At 47.7% G+C, this 22,661-nt stretch overlaps 1 protein-coding gene across 1 annotated transcript in view; it reads left to right on the plus strand.

Annotated features, from left to right (window-relative positions):
• Positions 1-22,661, plus strand: part of LOC138480672 (zinc finger and SCAN domain-containing protein 31-like) — a 121,072-nt gene that overhangs the window by 96,044 nt on the left and 2,367 nt on the right. The window lies entirely within an intron of this gene.

The following is a 22,661-nucleotide window of genomic DNA, read 5'->3' on the forward strand; positions in this document are numbered from 1 at the left end:
CACTGTTGGATGTGCCGTCTGCCAAGTAGTTTCAGTTTGAGCAATTTTTAATGCCATTCCATAAACCACACGTGCCTGACACAAAATCAATATGTTAGCAATAGGAAGAATAAATATAGTGCCAAGGAGGAAAAGGGTTTGCTTTTTTTTTTTTTTTTTTAAAGCGCTCACACAGCCCGCAGGCATTGCGGCGCTGTTAAAGAAATGGTTTTTGTTTATTTAGTTGTGTAATTGTTTTTGTTTTAGTTGCGTATTTATAACACGCTTAAACACCCAGAGGTTTCTAAGCGCGGACCCGGGGATCGAACCTGCGTTGCTTCGTGTCGTTTTGTTTCCAAGGCGCGCACGTTGCCGCTGAGCTATCCTCCCGGGACTTTGGGTTGGCGGCTTTGGGGTTTATATATTTATAATGGATAATGTTTTCTAAACATATGACAATGGGGGGTTTCCCTGGCTCTATCATTGAATTTACATATAATAAGTCACACTGCGAAATTTAATCATCTCTGTGGGTATTCCCTGCTGCCATACCAAAGGTTAACGTGTCCGTGATTACTGAACACCTTTTGGCCCGGAAGTAAACTAAAGGCTGTAACGTAAAGAGTGTGTGTGTGCATGCGCACAAGCGTATACTACCATCAGACTCCATTGATCTGTGGCATGCAGGTTATCAAGATGGCAACATGTTCATCTTCACCAGTAGCCAGTGGGGGGGGGCTAAAAGCCTAAATGACCACTTAAGAAAAGCTATTCAGTTTGTTTGTGTATGGTGGAAGCAAGGGGTGGCATTTCAGTGGAAAGTATGTTGAAAAGCCCAATTCTGGCTCTGAGTGCCTGGTTTTGTTTGTGATGAATAATCTAATTTATGACCTTTTAGAAAATATTAAGATTAGTTAACTCCACCTGCTATACCGTGATAACCATGATATACCGTCATTTGGCAAGAAGGTTATTGTACCGTCATAAAACTAATACCGTGACACCCCTACATGCGTCTCACCCCTGCTCTGCTTCTTGGAATACCAAGCTTCTTGGTCACAAGCTATCAGCCCTTGCTCCGAAGTGTCAAAGGTTTCCGAGGACCGTTTATCTTGCTGAAAAAAATGAGCACCAACTGAAGCGACATGCCCAGCCCTCTTAATCAGAATCCACATTTCACATAAATTGTCACATTTAAGTAATTGATGTTTGCCAAGGGTGAGTCGATGTGTTTTTAATGATTAGCCGTCCGAACGAACAACCCACCTCTTAGTTCTTAGTAATGACCCATTTTGTCAGTGGTGCCAAGTCCTTGCGTGTCTTTACACAGCCTGACTCACTGGCTGACTGCCAGAACACAAACCCGTCTGAAGAAAGGCAGGACAAAACAACGATCTTACTAGGCCTTGTGTCATTCAGACAGTGCAAGTGCGGGGAAGAGGAAAGGGAGAAGTGCATGTAACTCAATAAGTCCAGCCAACGAGTGGCTCATAAGTGCAGAAAGAAGGGACTGTTTGGTCTTGGGTAAAGACCCTTAAGTGCGGTGGTAGCCCCGGCTGCAGTGCAAGGGCAACTGGAGATGCAGGAGCCTGGGCCCAAGTTCAGAGGGTGGCCAGGTGACCAGTGCGTGGAGCAGTCAGGCACATAAGAAGAGGAGAGAAAGCAGAAGCAAAAAGGAAGGTCTTGAGTTGCTTCCGGAACTGGAGGTGGTTCTGCTGAAGTTTGAGAGAGACGGGGAGGATGTTTGAGGGAGAGGCCCCAGCCGAGGAGAGCTCTGCCCCCGACTCTCTGCTTGGAGAAGCGTCTGACCCTCAGGTGGAGTGGATGAGCGGAGAGCTCGATAAGGAAGATGTTTTGGAAGAGAAAGTTTGAGGTAGAGCGATCCGAGTCCCCAGAAAGCCTTGTGGACTATGCAAAGGGTCTTTAACTTGATCCTTGCAGCCACAGAGCCACTGAAGAGACTTCATAGCTAGAGTGGTACGATCCATGGGCATGAGGCCAAGGACAAGTCTTGCAGTCCTGTTATGGTTAGGTTGTAAAGGTCGAAGAGTAGAGGCAGGAATATTTAGAAAGAGGCTGTTGCAATAGTCCAGCCTAGAGAGGACCAGAGCTCTGAGACGGTGAGCTGCTGGAGGAAAATGAGAAAAGGAAGACTACTGCTGAGGAGGTGAAGCGCATAGTTTGACTTCTTAGACGTCTGAGATGTGAGGAGAGGGTGGAGTTGAAGATGACACCAAGGTTCTTAGTCTCACAGTGAGGAGCAGGAAGAGGTCCCAGAGTTGGCGGCCAGAGAGGAAAGGAGGGAGCAGTTGTCCCTATGAGGAGCATCTGTGTTACTGGCATTAAGGCAGAGATCATTGGTAGCACACCATTCCTAAATTGCAGCCAGCCATTCTGGTAGGAGAGAAGAAGAGGTGGCTGAGGGCGGCCTGAAAGAGAGCGGAGTGTCATCTGTATAACACTGAAAATTGGAGCAGAAAGTAGTAATGCGGTGGGCAAGAGGTGCCAGGTAGTGGTTGAAAAGCCAGAGAGAAAGGTTTGACCCCTAGGGAACACCACAGGTAGAGAGCGAGATGGAAGCAGGGAAACACCCCAGTTCGACGAGGGGGTCGGAGAGAAAGTCAACCAGACCAGTTCCTGATCAGTAATATCCAGGTTGTCACGAAGGCGATTGAGCAGAATGGCATGGTTTACCCTGTCAAAAGCAGAGGATAGATTGAGAATGAGGACATTAGGAAGATTTGAGTCCAGATTGGAGAGCAGGTCTTCACGCGTGTTCAGGAGAGCAGTTTCCTTGCTTCTGGCAGCTCTGAAGCCAGACTGGTGGTCGTGTAGACCAGCGATGGATTCAGTATGCAGATATAGCTGGGAGATGGCCAGCTTTTCCAGGAGTTTTCCCAGGAAAGCAGTGATGGAGAGTGGGCGACGGTTACCCGGAGAGGAAGGATTGGCTGAGGGCTTCTTTAGAAGGGGGTGCACAAGGGAGTGCTTGAGGGAGAGGAGAGGTCCAGTGGCAAAGCAGCAATAGCAGAAATTGGTCAAGGCTGGAGCATGGGTGTCAATGTGTCCTTGATGGCTCTGGATGAGAGGGGGAGAAACAGCTTTGAGACTTTCATAGATCAGACTTGTCTAGAAACCTCGTCGGGGGTGAACAATGGAAAGGAGGAGAGACAGCCTCAGACGGGCCAGGAGTGGTGGAGTAGGAGGAAGAGTGGGGTAGAGGAAGGGACAGGGTGGACAGAATGTCCTGAGTTTTAGTGGTGAAATGAGAAGCCAAGGCCATTTGTTGGGCCTGGGAGGGAACAGGAAAGGTAGACTGCAGCAGCATTGGCCAGCCCGTGCAGATCTGGAAAAGTTCAGCCTAGTTGTCAGATGCTGCAGATGTGGGCTTGAATGTAGGATCTCTTCTTAGTGAGGACAGTGTGTACTGCTGGTTCCATGTAATGTCCCCACAAAAATGTCTCCTGTTTTTTGCACAGACATTATTACATTGAACATGCGGGGGACACCCCCGCAACCCCGATTTGTTGAATTTATATTTTTACAAGGCGAGCAGGGGACCTCCTCGCAACCCGTCTCCATACATGTCACCATTGGCTTTTCCCTGTAGGCCAGTTTGTCAGGGGGGGTGCGCTCAATGCCCTCCACTTGTTCGTAGAGAGGAGTGTCTATGACTTTTAGCTGACGTGGGCTCCTACAAGAAATTAGACCAAGACCCCACCGTCAAAATTACCAGCGTGATGAGGCATGCCTCTGATGAAGAATCATCTTGTCCCTGAAACCATCTAACTGCCAGGGAGACCTTTGCCCAGCACAGCTCATCAAAGACGCTGCTCGCGATCTTTCACCCTTCATCACGAAATTGATCAATGCCTCTTTCTCCACCGGCTCCATCCCCAGCAATCTAAAACAATCTTGGGTACTTCCCTTACTAAAAAAACCTACCCTGACCCAGCCATACCCACCAATTACCGACCCATAACGACTGTTCCCTTCCTACTAAAAATCCTAGATAAGGTAGCTTACGTTCAAATACAGAAGCACCTGGAAGAACACCACCTTTTAGGATCTAGACAATCTGGGTTCCGCCCTCAACACGGGACTGAGACTGCTCTCATCGACCTGAAAGCTCATATTGATACACTTAGGGACAAAGGACAAGTTGCCTTGCTCCTCCTCCTTGACCTCTCTGCAGCTTTCAATTTGGTTGACCACTCTGTCCTATGTTCACACCTCCACACAGCAGCACACTTCTCTCCCGAGGCCATCTCATGGATCACCTCATTCCTTAACGGAAGAAATATGAGGGTATTTTCGCCTACAGCTGCAGCAGACCCTATACCTATCACCTGTGGTGTACCACAGGGCTCCTGCGTCTCCCCCACATTGTACAACATATTCACCAAGCCCCTTTTCAATGATTTGGATCATCTCGGTATCGCCTACACCAACTATGCAGATGATACCCAGATCCTCCTTCCGCTTTCTGGAGGTTATGGAAAGGATTTGGCCTTGCTGAATAGGGTGTACATCATCATCCAGGCATGGATGGCCACTCGTGGACTATGCCTGAATGATGAGAAAACGGAGCTTATCATCCTGGGAACAACGCATAGTCTAAGGAAACTCCGCCCGGCCTACAACTCTTTCATGATAGATGGGAACAACATCAAAGTTGGACAGGAGGTCAAAACACTGGGCTTCTACCTGGATTCTAACCTCTCCTTCAAAAGACAACTGAGCTCACTGGCATCCTCATCTGCATATACATGCAAATTAATCCGCTCAGCTAAACCATTTCTGTCAGACACTAGCTGCCTTACACTCGCTAGAGCCCTCATTCTATCCCGCCTCGACTACTGTAACGCCCTCTACCTGGGAACCTCCAAGGCTATTACCAGCAAGCTACAAACCCTCCAGAATAACGCCCTGAGAGCAGCCTTAGGTATCCCCAGAAGAGAGCACATATCAGGTTTCAGACAACAGAACAACTGGCTCTCTACTAGAGATAAAATTCTCCTAAAAACGGCTTCACTTAACTACAAATCCCTTAACAAGGCTGCCCCGATCTACTTGACTAACAGATTCCAGAGACAAGCCTCCGCAAGACCCCTCAGAACTGCTTACAAAGATTGCCTCTCTGTCCCAAACTACAAACTTGCCACCATAGGAGGTAACGGTTTCCCGGTAAAGGCAGCCAAACTATGGAACTCTTTGCCCCCCCCCACCTCAGAGTAGACCTGCCCTACCTGAATTTCCGCTCTAAGGTAATTTCATGGCTTAAACTGAAGGACAGCCAAGATAGATAAGTGCTAAGGCCATCCTTCATGCGATCCGCACACTGTGTAACCTTGTGTGCCACCTTTTAATTTGTATATATTGTGTGCTCTCATCTATTGCTCTGTACATTCCCCTATGCTATTTGAACTTTGTACACTTTGTAACCAAGCTTCGCATATTCTTGTAAATGCTGCGCCCTGATACCCTTGGGTATAATTGCGCATTATAAATAATAAAACATAACAACATAATATAACAAACAGAATGGCTAAGTAAAGAAGTCTTCCTATGCAAAAGTCACCCCAAGTTAGGGGCCTTTTACATACGACCCAAAGGTCGTAATCCCCCGGGTAGACGGATTGTATCAGCTATAGACTCCCTTTTGGAGCCTTTGCCGGTCTAGACTGAATTTTTCCTCAAACCCTTTGTGCAGCTTATGCCTGCATATGTGAAGGATACTACAGACCTGATCAAGATTCTTAACGATGTCTGGATAAACCGGGACGACATCCTGGTAACGATGGATGTGGAATTATACACATCTTCCTCAGATGGAATGCCTGGCTGTATTGAGGATATGGATGCATCCACGCACCACGCCGCACATCCCACGGACAGGTTTTATTCTAGAATGTGCGTGCCTGGCAATGTCAGAAAATGACTTCCTCGGCAAGAAGCAAATATATAAACAACTGAGACGAGTGCACTTGGGCGTGACATTTGCGCCTGATGTAGCCATTTTGTAGAGATTTAGAAAATCTCTACATTTTGGGGTCAAGCCAATGCGCTCAAACTGAGTTCTTCGAATGGGTTAATACCTGTGACCCGAATATCGGGTTCACTATAAGTTTCCTGGACTTTTTGATTTGAAAATCAGGTATCATTTTGGAAACCACACTTTGCAGAAAACCTACTGATAAGAACTCCCAAACTGCCTCACTAAGAATGCTGTGTACATTGTTCAATGGCCATGCTCGCTTATCTATGTGGGTAAACCCACAAGACCGATCCGACTGAGGATCTCAGAGAATATTTCATGCATATGAAATAAGGTACAAGACAAACCCCTAGTTGAGCATTTTACTAGGGCAGGCCATAGTGATTGAGATTTAAGGTGGTTTGCACTACAAACCATAAGGGCCCCATCACGATGGGGGTGATGTGGGCACCATGCTACACAGGATTGAGCAACGTTGGATATATTCCTTGGATTCAGTGACACATGGTCTTAACTTATCTGTGGACTGGAACAAATTGTTCTAATCCTAGCCAAGCTGCACAGGTGTGTACGTTTGAGCAATCCATGTGACTTATTATGTGCCAATGTCTAGGACCATGCTGGCAATACAGGAGGTCCATGAGTAGCATCATGCTTGACCTTGCTATAGATGTGACATGCTGGCAGACCCTTGCCTCCTTTTCCACTCATGGGGGGAATGATTGAATTAGTTTTTAGGGATTAACCTTTTACCTCAGATTTTGTCACTCAATTGAATATGTCCATGTATATCTCAGAATGCCTGCTTTGGATAGCCATTGTGGGTTCTTTTGATCTGTCTGTTTTATTTGTTTCACATTGTGCGTAAATTTCACAACAGACAGGGGATGTGTGTTTTCCTACCACCTTTGTTTGTGTATTGTTTTGCATATGGACAAGACCGGAACAGTCTCATTTCTGTGTCCATGAATACGTCCTGTCGCACAATTGTGTCTGGCTTATCCGGGCAGAACCTGAACTGCCTGCATTGCGCATCGCAACTCGAGTGAGGACGCTGTGGGCTAAGCATCCGCAGGTAAGGATCTTGCAGACCTTTGCAAAAAATACGATGCATCAGACTAGCAGAAAAGCTCCGGCCGCCTACATGTTTTCCAGGAAGTTAGCAACTCTGGCCCAGTGCCGGGCACTTTACTCCACTAGATGGGAGATGAGAGGTGCTAAGGGGGACACCCCCGGGGTGTCTTATGACCATACAGTATGGACACAGAGACTGGGGGATGTTTTACTATTGATCACGCCCCTGCATGTTACTGGCTCACTTTTTGAGTGAGCCTTGTGTGAATGTTACAAAGACCTTTGGGGGATAACACTATTATGTTTGATGTTATCCTTGTGTGTAGATTCCAATATTGAGGAAGCTTGACTCCTCCGCTGACACCACGCGAAGTAATCCTTTTCACAACAGACGCCAGCTATGTGGGAGCAAATGTCATTTCGTAGCAACAGCTATGCGAAAAGTAAGTGCCTCTGATCCTAGGTGCATTTTGAATAGTGATGAGGAAGGCAGGTTTTGGAATATCATTTGTTACGTTTGACACTCTTTGTAGGTCTGCCCAACTTGTGTTGCTGACAATAGCAGGCCCCTTGCTCCCCCCCCCACCCCACCCCCTCTTCCTGAATCCCCGGCCGTCCCGCCAATGCCCGCTCCCATTGACCCATCGATGGTGTTTGGCGAGCCTAGTGACTTGCAGTACCCACCAGCTCAATTCACCATCCCCGGAGCCCGGTAAGTGTGTGCGCCTAAAAAAGCGCCTTGTTTGCAGAGCTTTTTCCCCATTTAGTGGCACCCGGAGCCTAATAGCAGGCCCCTTGCTCTCCTCTCCTCCCCCTCCCCGCAACCTCTTCCTGAAACCCTGGCCCTCCCTCCCCTCCCAGTGTCCCATCGATAGTGTTTGGCGAGCCTAGTGACTCGCAGTACCCACCAGCTCAATTTACCATCCCCGGAGCCCAGTGAGTGTGTACACCTAAAAAGCGCCTTGTTTGCATAGCTTTTTCTCCCATTGATCCGTGGACCTTCATCACTGGTCTTCCCAGGGCAGCCCTCTGCCCGTGCAGCCCTGCGGCTAAGGACCCAAGGCCAAGGGCGGCTCCAACAGATGCGGCCCCAGCAGGTGTCAGCAGGTGTCAGCAGGTGTCAGCAGGTGTCAGCAGGTGTCAGCAGGTGTCAGCAGGTGTCAGCAGTGGCCAGCCGTCAACCATAATCTACAAGGACCAGTAAGGTAGGAGTGGCCTGGGTCAGGAGTAGAGCAACTACTCTACCCTAGATTCCGAGACACTTACCAAATGCAAAGTAAAGAAGGCAATTAGCCCCCTCTGCATCTCATTCCCTCACCCTCAAACTTGATCTTTATTTAATACTGTACCAATCTAGCCGGGCAAACGCCTTTCCTCTTTATAGACCTATACAGGTCTCTCCAGTTCACCAGGGGTTTCTGTCTCCAAATTCCACTGTCTGATGTTTAGATTGCATTGATAGGCCTCCCTCCAAATATACAGGTCTCTCAAATCTAGCAGGGGTTTCCGTCTCTAAATTGCATTGTAGGATGTTTAGATTGCATGGTTAGGCCCCTCTCCCACTATACAGGTCTCTCAAATCTAGCAGGGGTTTCCGTCTCTAAATTGCATTGCAGGATGTTTAGATTGCATGGTTAGGCCCCTCTCCCACTATACAGGTCTCTCAAATTTAGCAGGGGTTCTCCCATTGTACAGGGCCCTAATCTAACTGCTTATCTGAGTACTATATTAATCCCGGAAACCCATCACTACCCAGCTTAATCAAATCCGATTCCACCAGACCGTTGATACATAACCCTCCCCGACAGTGCACCCTTAGGAAACACACCTTACCCACCGACAGAAACGACACTGAGCTAGAAAGCACCCCAGCGTATCCAGAGAAGGAATAAACCAAGATCACTACGCCTGCACAACACAGCATAGAGGACCAACTACCCCTGCATCTTAAACTGAAAAATGGCCCGACCCAGAAAAGGACGCAGAGAAAGAGACTAAGGTCGTGCAACAAGAGACGCGAACACACAACACAGACAGAACCCAGAAGAAGCAGCCCCATTGGAAGGAAACAGGCCGAACGCAACCGGAACAAAATCTGTAAGAGAAAAATCCTTATACCTCACAACCTGCATCGCGACAACCGCGGAACACTGACGCCTCAACACGGAAACTGCGAGACATGCAAAGAATTTCCCGGAATACCCTGAAAAAAGATGGGAGCACTCAACAGGAGAGTGGGAGGACTCCAACCCCATCACCCCTTGCATCACAAGAACAGAGGGGCACCATAGATTTCCACAACATCCCACACAATACGGTGAAGACCCGACAACCAACAATGCTACCACCGACCCAACAACCGAACTCAATGAAGAAGCCATCCCTGATCTTCATCTGAGCAGCATCACAGCAGAAACACCACGACTGATCAGCCCTGTTATCAACCTATTGGACCGCTTCAATGAAGAAGCAGCTGTCGCCGTTCTTCACCCTACCAACTCAAATGCGGAATCACCACGACCAGACAACTACAAACTTGAACAAGAAATAACGAAAAAACAAAATCGCACCCCGAGAATCCACTGTAACTTAATAAACGCAAGGTCAATGTCCAAACATTCAACGGAAATCTACGACCTCCTATCAGGAGGCATAGACATCCTAATCGTTACCGAAACATGGCTAGATGACAACTACAAGACCACCCTCAACAACTGCATGCCTGAAGACTTCAAATGCATCCAGGCAACCAGCAAATCGAAAAGAGTGGGGGAGAATTAGCGATCCTCCACAAAGAACTGCCCATCAAATTAGAAGATCCACTAAACATCAATAAATGTGAATCCTTAATACTACGGCTATCAGTAAACCCCAAAACGAACCTGAAATTCATACTGATATACAGACCACCAACCTACGATGCGACTTTCATAGACGCATTCACGGAAGCGATCACCATCCTAGCCATCAAGTATAATCATCTGATCATCCTTGGAGACTTCAAAATCTGGTTCGACGAAGAAACCACAACCACACACATCCTTAACCGCCATGAACCTACAACTAGTCAAAGGAGCAACACACTCGGCAGGACACACACTTGACGCAATCTTTGCCAACAAGGATCTCATCATCACGGCACCCCCAATTCAAATACTCTGGAGTGACCACCTCATCATTCCATTCATAATCACTACGGCCGTCCCAACAAAAAAGCAACAAGAAAAACGACTGATCATGATGAAAAGAAACTGGAGAACCATAAAAAAAACTCCAACCTAACCAAGCTCCTAGAACTCAGCAAACCACAAGCATCAACCATGCAAGAAGCAGACTTAGACAAAAACGTTTCCCTGCTCCACACCTGGATTGCAACAACTCTAGACAACATCGCCAAAGAAAAACCCTTCACCCCATCATGTAAGAAAACAGCAAAATGGTTCACCCTACTACTCAACGCCATGAAAAGAAAAAAAACGAAAACTGGAATCTGAATGGAGGACCAACAACACCACTGCAAACAAATTGAAATTCCTGCAACAGATTCGCTCATATAAAAAGGAAATGCAAAAAGCGAAGAGGAAACATTACGACAACCGAATCTTCAGAGCTCCAAACGCACAAAAAACTCTTCAAAATAATAAACGAAATAAGAAACCCACCGGGCTGCAACAACACTCCAATTCCATTGATGAAACTTTGCAATGACCTAGGAGACCACTTCAAAAATAAAATAACCTCCATCCAACAAACCATACTAAACGGACCAAGCAATCGCAGCTCAAACCCCAGCGACACCGACAAGGAACACCCAAACAAGTTGCGAAGCTTCCCAGAAATATCAGTTGAGGCTTTTGTCAAACTGGTAAACCAAAGCAACAAATCAGGGTCTCCTGAGGACCCTTTCCCCCCGGACATATACAAAACAATTCTCAAACAAGGAATCCCCATGGAATACCACAGGAACCTCCTCAATCTCAACAGGTAAAGTACCTCAGGCCTTCAAATCAGCGTACATCAAGCCACTACTCAGACACAACAGGAAACGTAGAGGATCTATCCAACTACAGACCCATCTCCAATATACCCTACATGGCCAAACTGCTAGAAACGTATGTCTACAAAATAACCCAAGAATTCATAGAAGAGCACTGCCTACTAGACCAGACACAGGTTGGTTTGAAACCAATGAGAGGAACAGAATCGTCTCTCCTCTCAATTTGGGACGACCTAAAAACAAATGCAGACTCGGACAACAGCACCGCCTTGTTTCTCCTAGATCTGTCCGCAGCCTTCGACACTGTCAACCATGACATCCTCATAAAGAGATTAGAAGGACTAGGGATAACGGACACTGCCCTCCTATGGATCAAATCCTTACTAACAAACAGAACCAAAACCGTATGGATGAACCCTTTTTAAATCCAAACCTAGAGACTCCACGTGCTGGGTACCACAAGGATCATCCTTTTCGCTGCTTCTATTCAACATGTACCTACTAATCAAACTCATCAAAAACACAGCCTTGCATGCTACAACTATGCTGACGATACTCAAATAATATTCAACATACGAGACACCCGAGAAGAAAACACTACACTAGAGAATTGCCTTTGTGAGATATTCAACTGGATGAACCTCAACCACATCAAAATCAACCCAGGCAAAACAGAGATAATGATTGTTTCAAAAAAAGGATGAGTCATCAGCTACATCCCCTGGCCAAGAGCTCGGCACCACACCAGAACCATCACCAACTGTAAAAAACCTAGGGGTCCTGATGGATAACGACCTCACTCTAGAGCCACCAGTAAACTCTCTATTCAAGAAATGTTTCTTCCTCTTGCGAGCAGCAAAAAGGATCCTACTGTTCCTGTCGTTCGCCGACAAAACACTTACCATCATTGCTCTGATCATGTCCAGAGTAGACTACGCCAATAGCCTATAACTGGGCATGCCCGAACGACTTCTAAAAAACTACAACGCATAAAGTGCAGCAACCAGACTCCTCCTCAAGGTACCAAGAAGAGAACACATCACACCTGTGCTAAAAATACTACACTGGCTACCATTAATACAGCAAATAAAGTGCAAGTCTATGTGCATCACGCACAGAGCAATACACAAACAAGGTGCAGAATTCCTAAGCGATAAACTACGCCTACATCAACTGACAAGAACACTGCGATCAAGCACCGACATCCGCCTGGAACCAAAACCCTATAACAGAAGAAAACTGAGGATCCTCTTTCTCTCACCAGGCACCGGAAACCTGGAATGATCTACCTAATATACGGAACACAAAACACCTAGCTTTCAGGAAACTCTTCACAGCGTAACCACAACAGCGACGCATTAGAATGCCTACCGCACTAAAACAACAACGAAAATAACACCAACCTCGGCCACTCTCAAATGGACAAACACTGAACCCACACGACAGACCTTAAGGTATCATGGGAAATAACCACAAAAGGAGGCCTACAGAGACTGGCCCATAATCAGACTCAGACGAAAGCCTTAAATGACTCACCCACTCCCCCCGGGCGTACCATATCCAAACCGGCAGACGCATTTAGATAGAAAGTTTGAGAGGAGCCCGCTACACCATCCCCAGCACCCAAGGAGGAGAATAGACACCCAGCCCACATTAATCAATCCATCAACATTAGAACACCTACAGAGCAGGCTAGAATAGAATGGCGAGGAGCAATCAGAACACTTACAAAACACGTTAGAACAGCACAGGGAGCGCCCCACACTAACCAAACCCTGCCAGGCATAGCCCTTTTGCCCACACTGATCAAATTGGGAAGATTGGCGGGTGCCACACTCGGGACAGATTTCTGAACTTCTGCTAACCTCCATACAACCGACTAACAAAAAACCCAGCATTTCTGCAGACTTATCTCACACAACCATCTCTCGCGCAACAACCCGCACGCACTTCACAACACCACCACCACCACCACAACAACACATAAGCAACACCAACTTAACATGAGGACTGACATCATTCCAATACTCGCACCGAACCTCAGCACCCGGTGTATACTGAGTTGAAGCTGCCAACAGAACACCACTCTTCTCACCATCCTACTCCCACTTCACCTACTAACCCATCCCACCTTCTCATTTATATATCCACCAGAGCACCTGGGGACCAACTCTGTTGGTGACGGTGCGTAGTACAAATACTTTAACAATTTATGTACGATGGGAGACTTGATAAGCCAACCCAGAAGGTGGATTTTCAAGACTATCAGCAGTATTCGGTGAGCAAGTGTCAATCCTAACATGTAGATAAATTGTATCTGATTAGAGTGGGAAGGAGCCCATGACTTACCCTGTGCCTCCGCCCCTTTGCAGGCTTCTCGGAACTGGTACCCCCGGAGCACTGAGGATTAGGTCCTGTGTTTGTGCTACTCCCATTTGAGTGTGAAATTATACAATCATGCAAGATTTATATGCGTCATTCAAATATGCCATAGTTATGAAAAGAGGTTGGATTGTGTTAATGGTATTTTGTAGAGTAACTGCTGGAAGACATCTTCCACCGGATTGTGTAAGGCAAGACTTGTGCCTCACCAATGTCCTATAAGCGCAGGGTGCCATTGTACAAAAAAAAACACACACCGTTGGGCGACATGGGTGTGAAAAATAAATACTGTGTGGATTATCAAAAGGATCTCGCGCAAGAGTTGACCTTATCTTTTGTTTAAGTTGACATTGGATGTGTGATTGCTAGTATGATATATTTTATTTATATCGTGCTCGTACACAAGTGTTTCAGAGCACAACCAAGCAAAGGGAGGGAAACAAGGGAGAACAAAACGATCTTACTAGGCCCAGTGACATTAAGAACGCGCAAGTGCATGGAAAAGGGGGGAAAGTGAGGAAGTGGGACGTGCGGAACAGAGGAGAGAACAGAATAAATGTGAAATAAATAATACAGGCAATGAAAAGTGGTAGTGCAGCCGGCAAGTGCATGATTAGTCGGGGTATATCTGATAAGTGCAGAAGGAAAGTTGGGGACTGTATGGGTACGGGTACAGATCCCAGTGCAAGAGGAGGCCCGGAGGCAGTGCAGGTGGGAGGCCGGGTGAGCAGGTACCTGGGCCTGAAGGACAGAGGGTGGCCAGGTGCATGGTGCCAAGTGAGAATAGATCAGCAAGGGAGAAGAGGGGCAAAGGCAGAAGCGAAGAGGGAAGGTCTTGAGGTGCTTCCGCAGAGGGTTCTCTTAAAGTTTCAAGGTGGCTGGGAGGCTGTTCCAAAGGGAGGCCCCAGCCTAAAAACAGATCTGTCCCCTGCTCGTTTCTTTGAGAAACAACTGACCCTGAGGGAGTTGGAAGTAGAGGAGTGAAGGGCTCGAGAGGGGAGGTATTTATGGAGGGATAGTTGTAGGTATTGTGGATCCAGGCCCCAGAAAGCTTTCTCGACAATGCAGAGGGTTTTAAATGTAATCCTTGCATCCACTTGGTGCCAATGAAGGGATTTCAGAGCTGGGCCGATAAGATCCCAGGGCTTGAGGCCAAGGACAAGTCTCGCAGTCCTGTTCTGGATTCAATGTAAAGGGCGGAGAGTGGAGGCAGGTAGATTAAGAAAGAGGCTGTTACAGTATTCCAACCTAGAGAGAACCAGAGCTTGGGAGACAGTGAGCTTCTGAGGGAAGGAGAGGAAAGGCAGAGTACCTCTAAGGGGGTGCAGTAAGAGGTTTGACTTTTAGACACGTCATATGTGTGCAGAGAAGGAAAGTTTGGAGTCAAAGATGACACCGAGATTCTTAGCCTTGTAGGTAGGGGTAGGAGGAGGCCCAAGGGAGGCCAGCCAGAGAGTGGGGAAAGGATGGTGAAGGTGTACCGATGAGGAGGATCTCAGTCTTGTTGGCATTTAGACAAAGATCGCTGGCGGCACACCAATTTTGAATAGCGATTAAGCGATCGGAGATGAGGGAAGAGAGGAGGTGTCTGAGAGAATCCTGAAAATGAGTTGGGTGTCATCAGCATAGCACTGAAGTTTGAGCAGAAAATGGAAATGCAGTAGGCGAGAGTTGCCAGGTATTGGTTGAAAAGGCAGGGCAAGAGGTTAGACCACTGGGGAACACCACAGGTGGAGAGGGAGGTAGAGAAGGGGAAGGACCCAAGTTGTACCTGGTAGGTTCGATCACAAAGGAAAGGGGTCAGCCAGGCCAGAGCCTGATCGATGATACCCAGGTTGTCACAAACGATTGAGCAGGATGGTTTGGTTGACCGTGCCGAAAGCAGAGGAGATCTCAAGTAGGATGGGGATGGAGGGAATGTTTGAGTCAAAGTTGGAGAGCATGTCTTCATGGATGTTCAGGAGAGCCGTTTCCGTGCTTCTGGTGGCTCTGAAACCAGATTGGTGGTCATGGAGAGAGCCTCGGAATGAAGGTTAAGCTGAGCGATGGCCGTCTTTTCCAGATGCTTCCTCAAAAAGGAGTAAAGGAGATTGGGCTATAGTTGATTTGACAAGAGGATCTGCTGTGGGTTTCTTGAGGAAAGGGATAGTGAAAGTTCCAGAGGCAAAGGAACAGTTGCAGAAATCAGCAAGGGTATCAATGTGGTCCTTAACGGTTTTAGAGGAACAGGGCTGGACCTTGTTGATGAGGCTTTCATAGATCGGACTTGTCTATGGACCTCATCTGGGGAGGAAAGGAGAAAGAGGGTGGGGGGTGGCTGAGAGAGTCAGCAAGCCGGGGAGAGAAGGTGGGGGCGGAGGCGAGGGTGGACAAGATGTCCTGGGTTTTGGAATTAAAGTGAGAGGCAAGGGCATTGCAGAGAGCCTGGGAGGCGAGAGGAGTGGTGGAGACTGCAGCAGACTTGGCCAACTGAGTTCGGCCGAGTTGTTGGATGCTGCAGAGACGCAGACTTGAATATGGCTTCTTCTTGGAGCGGACCGTGACGGTATTGCTTTGGAGCAGCAGGCAGCAGACCAGTTTGTCAGAGAATGAGCAGGAAGCCCTCCATTTCCTCTCAGCCGCCCTACACTTTAAGTGTAGCTAGGTCAGTCATACCAGGAATTACCCTTGGCTTTGGACTTCAAACGGATCATCATGATGGGGGGGCAAGAACATCAAGAGTAGCAAAAATGGGAGTAGAGCAGCGACAGGGCTGTGAGTCAGCCAGAGGTGGAGGGGGGCTGGGGTGTTTGTAGGAGGGGGGTGTCTAAGGTGGCAGCAAAAGCCTCGACTGACACGCTCACGGGTCGGTTGTCTGGGAAGGTGGGTGGCAATTGTCGTCCGCTTGGTATGAGGGGAGCAGATGGAAAGATGAGAGGAGGCAATGATCAATCCAGGAGAGAGGAGTGGTTAGGGGAGCCCGGAGGAGATCAAGACATCAAGTGTGTGACTGGCCGAGTGAGTCAGGCGGGCGGGGAGAATAGAGAGGGAGAGTGAATCACAGAGGTCGTGAAAGAGCATAGATGAGGAACAGGGAGAATCAAGATGGATGTTGAGGTCACCAAGGAGGAGGAGTTGAGTGGTTAAGGCCAGGAGGGAGGAGGAGGGGAGATCTGCCCACTCGGAGAGAAAATGGGTAATTTGACCAGGAAGCCGGTAGAGAGTAGCAACAGTGAGAGAGTTGCTCGGAGAGAGAGACTTGCTCTTCTTTCGAATGCCTTGTCTGCAGGCTGAGTGGGGATGATTTAGGCAGGAATCCACTCGGGGAAGATCAGGGCTACACCCCCTCCAGGCCGGCTGGATCTAGGGGGCGGAGATGATCTTGTAGCCGGCGGGAGGAGAGTGTCAAAACCTGTGACGGAGCTGGCTGTGAACCAAGTCTCGATAAGATGGAAGACATCGAGGTCAAGTTCTTCAAGGAGGTGACAGATGTCACAGGAGTGACAGACGAGGGAGAGTGGCAAGATGCAGAAGGTTGCCAGCCTTAAATGCCTTCCGGGGAGGGGTACAAATCGGGGGGTATTCCCTGCAGAGATGGCTCGAGATGGGGGAAGAGGCGGAAGGAAAGGAGGGCAAGGTAGCCAAGGGAGGAGAGTAGGGGACAGCTGGAGAAGAGGAAGTTGTTGAGGCGATGGAACAGTCTGTCAAAGAGATTAGCCTGAGGGCCTTGTACCATGACGATGCCGTTCAGGTAGACCTTAATGGTCACTCTGGAGGAGTCCATGAGGACTTCCCAGCGGGTGCCACCATTAATGGGAGAGGAGGAGACTGGGCAGAGCACAGAGGTCATATGAGGGGGTACATGGATCGGGTGAAGGAACGAAGGAGATCAGTGAGCATTTGTCTGGCAGAGGCGCTGGAATAGGTATCTGTGATAGTTGGAAGCCAAGATATCCTTTTTGAATTTCTTCTTACCAGACCTGGTGAGAAGGGAAGGATAGTTTATAGAGAAGCAGTTAGAATAGATAGGCCAAACCTGAGCAAGTAAAGGGGGGAGGCAGTAGGAGAAATATGCAAGAAAAGTGGTAAGGAACAGTCACTGGCCATCATTTGTAACCTGCTAGCGCTAAGTAATGTGAAAAACCCACATTTCAATTGCAGAACACACCCAAATTTGACTTTCAAGAACAACACAGATTTAAATGTTAAGGCCACATGGGTGAAAGAAATGAGGTAGGAGTAAGAGGCAGGTGCTGAGACGAGGGTATTTGAAAGCCTACTTGGAGACCAGTTGGAGCAAGCAGAGGGAAGAGTGAAGGTCAATGAAGGGGGAAAAAGAAAGGGTAGGCAGAAGGAGGGAAACGCCCATGGGGAGGGAAGTACAAGAGTCTTGGTAGTCCAAAAACATGGCTGAGTGAACTGGCAGCACCAGGGAGGGTCAGGTTGTGGTAGTAGCTGTTAGGCAGAAACCTGTGCAGTTCCCTCTGGGACCACTGCAAAAGATTTAGGACTACAGGTGTTTGGCAGTAAACCCACTTGGTAGCAGTCTGTACCACACAGATTCACTTGGTAGCTGTGGCTGAGCAGTCAAACTTCCCTCAAGAAGAGTTAGGCAGTATACAGAGTATTCACAATAGGTCAAAAAGAACACAGTAGAACAAATAAACACTGACCAGAGCTTGGTGTAAAAGAGATATAATTATTTATTTAAAAAGCACATCTAGAAAAACACACAGGCACTAAAGTTGAGCAGTTCAAAACACGGTCACTAAAAGATATACACGCCCTTAGAAGAATATTAGACAAGTCTTGAGTAAAGCCCCACTTATTTTCAGACAGCGGTGAGCGCTTAACGCAGATGGCACTCTAATAAATTGTTTTTAAAAGGGAGAGGAAAGCGGAGTATAATTTGAAACAGATCCCAAAACTTTCACAAGAACACAACAAGAGAGGAAGGCAAGTAAAACCGTGAAGTTAGAGTTCAGTAGGCCCGATCCACTTTATGGGGATCAGAACGAAATGTGTCCAAGGTCACACGGTTGTAGTGCACAAGAGTCTTGCAAAGGTTCAAAAAGAGTTGGACCAAAAAAAGAGACCAGTTAGAGGGTCAAGGCGGCCAGCCCAGTCCAGAAGGTTAAGGGATTATTACCTTGTAGCAATCTTTAGAAAGAGAGGCCTGGCGGACACGGTACCTTAAAGTGGTGAGAATACTCCAGCGGGGGCAGTTGTTCCTGGCAGCGGATGCAAGTCGGGGGAAGAGAGGATCTCGTCGGGGAGGAAGACAGAAGTCCGTTGCACTGCCAGGGAAGAAACCAGCCGCGGAGTTCTCGGGTAAAAGGAGCAGTCCTTTTATTCGCAGTCCAGTGGCAAGTGGCTATCCGGTTGCTGGGGTGCTTGGCATGGGCAATTCGCCCACAAGATGTCCTGGGATGCAAAGAGAAGAAGGTAAACTGGTTGTGCCCACCAGTCAGGGGGAGAAGCCTCTCCCAGCCGGGAGATCTGCTCTGTCGGAAGTGGTGAGTCTGTTCCGCAGGGCTCCACCGGTGGTGTCGTTGTGGGAGGTTGGCTGAGCTTCTCCCTTGTCGGATTCTCAGGTCCTGTGGTGACTTCTGAAGTTCCAGACTCCAAAGCCCTGCTTTTATGCAGCACACCCCCATTCACTCAGCCTAGCTGTCAATCAAACATGCTAAGTGGTGAGCCAGCCGGCTCACCACTTGGCCCAATCACACACGAGTGCGACTTGAGTTACCAAGGTAACTCAGTCCAGGGTGCCTAAACCCCCATCCCCCCCCCCGCCCCCCGCACACACACCCCCTGTGGTACCCAGACAGAGTGGCACCACTTTTGGAGGCTTCTGTGGAGAAGCCCACCAAAAAGTGTAACAAAGGGCTCGACTTGGGTTGGAGTCACAGAAGAGAACACAAACACCATTTTAGAATCGAGTCCTGGCAAAAAAATACCAACTGACGAATTAGTATTAAATAAATAAACCGGCGGTATGTTCGAGGCTATAAGAATTAAATAATTAAAGTTGGTAGCCTCGAACAATGGGAAAATCCCATAGGGATATATTCGCGGTCGAATATAAAAAGTAGTATCCACTGCCACCAGCCAAAACTCGATCCGGGGGGGGGGGACGGAGACGGTGCCCCCTCGACTAACAGACCCCGGGGCAATCGAATTGCCCTGACCAGTACGTCCACAATATGATGGTTTGTATCGGTTTCTGTTAATAATTTGGGACTAGTAAAGCCAATGGTGACTTTACGTGCCCTGGGAGACAGTAGTTAGTCCCAGGGTATGGAGTCTATGGTGGGGTGTCACTGACACCCCTGTGCCACTGCACGGAGGGTGCCTAGTAACACGCATAGTAAAAACACATGAGACCCTATGGAGTAAAGGGCCCCATAGCCCATAAAACACATTAACAGTCAAAGGAACACCATAAATCATGTCCAAGAGTGGGAGAAAGAGCCTCACTCTTGGCAGGAGAAAAAAACAAACTCCAGAAATCCAGCAAAGCTGTTGGGGGACTCACTAGGTTAGGGAGAATTCTCTTTAGGTTGAATTTCCTAACAGTAGCTTCATGTAGCGGACAGGGAAGCAGACGGGTGCCTTCGAAGTGGGCCTTAGTAGATGGTGCCAGCTCCTGGTTGCCTTGATTGGGCTATCAAGACCCAGGCAACCAGTGGGGGTGTGAGTCAGGCCAGGAAATTCAGATGAAGAAAAATGAAGCGGCCATCTTGGAAGGGCCGGCAAGCAGTGTGGCCCAATTTGATGAAAATGGCAAAAGGGCAGAAGCTGGGTTAAAGTGGTAAAGGATGCTTCTTCAGGTAATCCGCAGCACACAGCATGTATGTGTATGAATGGTGGAATAAATTGGATGTCAAGTGTTTTTTTTTTCTTTTTTCTACATTATCAAAGCATTTTAGTATTTTGTAATTTATTTTTGTATTAAAATTTATCGTTATATTTCCAACCTCATCACTGAGGTGCATTGTCTATATATTCTCAGCAGCCCTACATTTGCGTTTAAGGATGACGAGGTTGGGATTGTACAAAGATTTGGGCTTCAAGAGTATCCTCATGACTGGGGCAAGGACATCCAAAGTGTAGAGATGGAGAGATAATGGTTAGAATCGGGTGTGAGTCAGCCAAAGGTGCAGGAGGAGGAGAGAAAGTAGCGTTGAGCAGCCTCAATTGACACACTTCATGGGTCGGATGGCCGCGAAGGGCAGTGCTGGAGTCTGCTGGACATGAGAGAGTGGGGGTGGGAGGTTTGGGGGGGGGGGAGATAGAGACCCAGACCATTTTATTTCATTTCCAAATGTTCTCATAGGAAAAGGGCTGGGCTTGCTGAACCTGAAAATGTGTAGTGTGGGGCCACTATTTCCAGGACCTTGTTTGGTTCTCATTCCACCCGTCCTGCTTCCCAGTGCTTCTTGGAACCTGTAGTCTGTTTTTGGTGAACAGACCTGGCAGACATAAGGCTGCAAATTGTAAAAAATAAATCTGCGCTGGATTTCTGTACAATGTCCCACATAAACTGCATTAAATGTGAGCAATGAGCTCTGAACACTGTCCAGAGCTAATAAATGTGATATGATTTTTAAAGAATGGTTTGTGACAATTTACATTTCACCTGTTCAAACATGCATTGCCATCTTTTTTGTTAAAAATATTAACTTGGCGACTCTTGTAAGTGGCGTTCAAATGTTATAAAGTATTTGTTTTGAAACAACCAACGCGTTACACATATTACACCTTGAGTCTAACGGAGGTTGTATTGTGCACAGAGCATCACATGACCGTGTAGAATGCTCACAGAAAGCATTGGTGTGAGCAAGTGGCAAAGACAATAATGGATAATATTGGTATAAAACAAGTAGGGCCACCCACCCACCATCCCCCCCACCTCAAAACCTTAAATAGGGATGCGAGGATCAGCTGGGTTTGTGCGTGTTCACGTGCACTCGCAGCTCTGCCAAGTTTGTACTCCAGGGCCATTCCTTCACACTTTGCTGATTTACAAGTAAATTGTGACTGTCATTATGGTAACCCCATAAGAGGCTGATAAGTGTATAGGTTTAATAGGCTCATTAAAATAAAAAAATGCACACAATTTGCTCCTCTCCCCAGATGATCATGATCCACAGTGTACACACCACTTGGACCCCTACCTACCTTGGGGTTCTTCAAGCAGCAGGACTGTTTGACGGGGAGCACTGCACTTCCTTGGCTGAAGCGCATTCTAATGTCACGCAGGGTGGCTCCACTGGCTGAAATCTGCGTAGCGCCGCCAGAGCCTGATGATGTGACGACTCGGAGTGCACCACCACCACCACCACCACCACCACCACCACCACCACCACCACCAGCAGCTAGCTCTACCTTGGGCACAGTCTGTGTCGGATTATGAATCAGCATTCAGCAGTGGCACTGCAGCACACATGATTTATAGTATATAATACATACACTGAGCAAAGTGATGTGTGGGCTGTCAGTCACTGGCTTGGTGTGTGTATTATATACTAATCAACACTGCACGCAGCCAGGTACCGCCCGACAGGCCCATGGTGGTCTGAAAACATGCCAGTTATGAGGCTGGCGCTACGTGGCATTGGACCCTAGTTGCAAGGTTTCCCCTGAGGGTGAAAAAAAACACACACACACACACACACACACACACACACACACACACACACACACACACACACACACACACACACACACACTCACTCACTCACTCACTCACTCACTCACTCACTCTCCCCCCCTCCCCTCTCTCTCGTGACAGGCCTGGGAAGGGCCTGCTCTCATCTACCATTGAATAAATGAAATGCTCTGTATGTGCAATAATTAAATGCGTAAAAAGGCATGACACGCGCTTTATCTGGAGGGATGGTGGTAACCCTTGAGATCCTGCCATTTTCATTCATGTCTGATGCCCTTCCTGCTCTTAGGTTTGTAGTCTTGCCATCATTTGGTAGATGAAGGTTTTCTGAACCCCCAGAGGTTGGCACTCAGATTAACATATAAGAAGGTTGGGGAAAGAAATTAAAATTATACATTGGATAGTCCAAAGTTGATCAAGATGTCTACTGTTTAATCTGCTGCTGTTAAAAATACAATATGCAGCTGTTATTGTCTGTGAAATGCATTTAGTCTTGCTGTAAAAAAAGTACATTGAAATTGTTGTGAAACGTATTCTCCAGCAGTGTTGTCCTCCAAATAAAAGCTGTCCAGCAAGCT

Source organism: Ambystoma mexicanum, chromosome 5p, assembly GCF_040938575.1.
Source record: "Ambystoma mexicanum isolate Mex_15411 chromosome 5p, UKY_AmexF1_1, whole genome shotgun sequence".
Taxonomy (NCBI): domain Eukaryota; kingdom Metazoa; phylum Chordata; class Amphibia; order Caudata; family Ambystomatidae; genus Ambystoma; species Ambystoma mexicanum.